Raw genomic sequence first — 3982 nt, forward strand, 5'->3', positions numbered from 1 at the left:
GGATTAAATTACAAAATAAATAAAAAGCCCTACCTATGCACTGCCTACAAAGGACTCACCTTGGATCTAAAGACATACAAAGAGTGAAAGTGAAATGGTTGAAAAAGATATTCCATGCAAATGGGAAGCAAAAAAAAAAAGTGGGGTAGCAATACTCATAAAAGATAAACTTTAAAACAAAGACTATCATAAAAGACAAAAAGGATAATATATAATGATGAAGAGGTCAATCTAACAAGAAGATATATGTTAACATTTATTCCCTCAACATGGGAGAACCTAAATATATAAAGCAAATATTAATGCTAATTGAGGGAGAAATATATAACAATACAGTAATAGTAAAGTAGATTAATACCCCAATAAACTCTGACATTAAATAACACATCAGACAAGATGGACTTAACAGATATATAGAGAGCTTTACATCAAAAAGGTGTAGCATGCAAATTTTTTCAAGTACACAGGAAATGTTCTTCAGAATATATCACAATGTTAGGTGAAAATACTAATCTCAATAAATATAAGAAGACAGAAATCATATTAAGCATTTTTTTCTGACCACAAAAGTATGAGACTAGACATAAACCATAGTAAGAAAACTAGAAGAAATACAAAAACCTTGAGACTAAATAACAAGTTAATGAACAATCCATGGGTCAATAAAGAAATCAAGAGGAAATTAAAAAATACCCAGAAACCAACAAAAATGGACAAACACATCCAAAACCTATGGGATGCAGAAAAGAGTTCTGAGAGGGAGTTTCACAACCAAACAGGCCTACCTCAAGAAATTAGAAAAATATCAGATAAAAAATACAAATGTACATTTCAAGAAACTTAAAAAAAAAGAACAGGCAAAGCTTAAAGATATTAGAAGAAAGGAAGTAAAGGGCATAGTGGAAATACATGAAATAATGACAAGAAAACCATAGAAAAGATCAATGAAACTAAGAGTTGTTTGTTTGAAAAGATAAGTAAAATTGACAAACATTCAGCCAGACTTGCCAAGGAAAAAAGAGAAATCCCAAATAAATAAAATAGACACAAAGAAGGGGAAATTACAAATGACATCACAGAAATACAAAGCATCATGAGAGAATACTATAAAAACTATATTCCAACAATTGATACAGCTCAGAAGAAATGGGTAAATTGCTAGAAACATACAATCTTCCAAGATTTAATCATGAAGAAACAGAAAATCTGAACAGACTCATCACTAATAAAAAATCAAATCAATAATAAAAATTCCTGAAATACAAAAGCCCAATTCCATATGGTTTCACCAGTTAATTCTGCTAAACAGTTAAAGAAGAATTAGTGCCTAGCCTTCTCAAACTCTTCCAAAAATTGAAGAGGAAGGACAACATCCAAACTAATTTCAGAAAGTCAAAACCTTGAAATAAAAACCAGACAAAGACATGACAAAAAATAAATTATAGGCCAATATCCCTACTGAACGTAGATGCAAAAATTGTCAACAAAATACTAGCAAGCCAAGTTCAAAAATACATGAAAAGGGTGACACAACATAATCAAGGGGAATTCATTCTAGTGATGCAAGAATGGTTTAGTGTTGATAAAACTTCAATATGATAGGCCACTTAACAAAACAAAGGATAAAAACCATATGATAACCTCGACATATGCAGAAAAATATTTAAAACATTTATAATTCAATACCGTTTATGAAAGAACTCTCAAGAAAGTAAGTATAACCAGAACATATATCAACAAATAAATGCCATATTTGACTAACCTACAGTTAACATCATACTCAAAGGTGAAAAGCTAAAAGTTTTTCCTCTAAAATGAGTAACAAGACAAGGATGCCAAATCTCACCACTTTTATTCAACATAGTATTGGAAGAAGTAGCCACAGCAGTTAGGTTAGGGAAAGAAATAAAGTGCATCCAAATCGGAAAAACAGAAGTAAAACAGTCACTATTTGTAGATGACGTGATAGTCTATATAGAAAATCCCAAAGACTACCTTAAATAACTAATTGAATGAATTAATGAATTCAGTAAAGTTGCAGAAAAAAATTAATAGAAACTGTTGCATTTCTAAACACAACTATTAGAAAGACAAATCAAAAAAGAAACTGAATTTAAAATTACATGAGAAATAATAAAATAACTTGGAAAACCTCAACCAAGCAGGTGGAGGATATGTACAATGAAAACTATGAGACAATGAGAAGAGAAATTGAAAACAAAAAATAAATGGAATAGCATATTGTGCTCATTAATTAGAAGAATTAATATTGTTAAAATTTCCATACTACTCAAAGCAACTTATAGATTCAATGCCATCTCTATCAAAACACCAATGACATTTTTCACAGAACTAGAAGAAATAATCCTAAACTTTGTATGGGATCACAAAAATCCCTATAGCCAAAGCCATCTTGAGAAGGAACAATAAACCTAGAGGTATCCTGCTCCCAACCTGAAATGATGCCACAAAGCCATAGTAACAACAAAAAAAAAAGTATGGGAGTTCCCATTATGACTCAGTGGAAACGCACCCAACTGGTATCCCTGAAGATGCAAGTTTGATCCTTGGCCCTGCTCAGTGGCTTGGATCTAGCGTTGCCATGAGCTATGGAGTAGGGCAACAGCTATAGTTCTGAATCTTCCCCTTCCATATGCAGCGGGGGCAGCCACAAAAAAAAAAAAATAGTATGATGTTGGCTGGCAGGACCCTGTCTCCAATGTGGTGCCCAGTAAAGTGGCCATATCTGCCTCCAACAAGAGCTATGGAGCAGGCAGCAGCTTTGGATCCTTACTAGGAGGACAGTTAGAGGCAATGGGAGTGGACAGAGCCATTTAAGTCACCTGTATCCTGGGTGTCCTGCAGAAGGATTAGGAAGAAGAGAAGCTGGATGTTCTGCAGAGTATCCTCTCTGCTTCCCTGGAAATAGAATCCCTTCTTAACATCTGCAAGGAAAACGTGTGTGTCACCAAAGTGAAAGAGAAGATAAAGTCCAGGCCATTGCCACCCTCATTGCAAAGTCATGGATCATGATGAAGCCCAGGATAGTATCAGAATAGGAGAAGCAGAGGAAAGCTGCACCACTGGCCACATATGCTAATGTGACAAACAAAGACAATAAAGCAGTTGAGAAGGATGATGCAGCTGTGGTCATGATGAACATTGGTTCTGGCAAATCTCTGCTCCAGAGCAATGTGGAAGATGTCCCAAGTGCTGGAAAACTGAGGCAAGACACTCTGGGATGAATCCCAGAGGAATAAGGAACAGCACAAGCCAAAGAAGAAGAGGGACAAACTAGCCAAATAGGAGTGCAAGGAAAAGGAAAAGAAAAGGACAGAAAGAGGGGGAGAGGTGGAGCAATATGGCCGAGGATTAAGAGGTCCTGCTCACCTTCTCCCACAAACACATCAAAAAAACATATCTACATGTAAAACAATTTGCACAGAACATCAACTGAATGCTGGCAGAAGAACTTAAACCTCCAAAAAGGGCAAGAAACCCTTCACATAACTGGGTAGAACAAAAGAAAAAAGAGAGAGAGTCCTTCTTTGTCTTTCTTTATGTCTTTTGTTTTAAAGTCTATTTTGTCTGATATGAGCATTGCGACTCCTGCTTTTCTGTCATGTCTATTGGTGTGAAATATTTTTCCCCACCCTTTCACTTTCAATCTATATGTATCTTTTGTCCTAAGGTGAGTTTCTTGTAGGCAGCATATTGAAGGTTTTTGCCTTTTTATCCACTCAGCCACTCTGTGGCTTTTGATTGGGGCATTCAGCCCATTGACATTTAAGGTGATAATTGATAGATGATTATTTATTGCCATTTGAACCTCGTGTTCCAGTTGATTCTATGGTTCTCCATTCTTCCTTTCTTACTTTTTTTTTTTTTTTTTTGGTTGGATGGTCTCCTGTTATTATCCGCTTGAGTGTATTTTTTTTTCATTTTTTGCAAATGCAATATTTGGTTTTGGTTTGTGGTTGCC

General features: G+C 35.1%; 1 pseudogene; it reads left to right on the forward strand.

Annotated features, from left to right (window-relative positions):
- The first annotated feature begins 2706 nt into the window (after positions 1–2706).
- LOC110258045 lies at positions 2707–3379 on the forward strand (annotated as a pseudogene).
- The last annotated feature ends 603 nt before the right edge of the window (positions 3380–3982 follow it).

This window comes from Sus scrofa, unplaced genomic scaffold (assembly GCF_000003025.6).
Source record: "Sus scrofa isolate TJ Tabasco breed Duroc unplaced genomic scaffold, Sscrofa11.1 Contig1076, whole genome shotgun sequence".
In the NCBI taxonomy this organism is placed as follows: Eukaryota; Metazoa; Chordata; class Mammalia; order Artiodactyla; family Suidae; genus Sus; species Sus scrofa.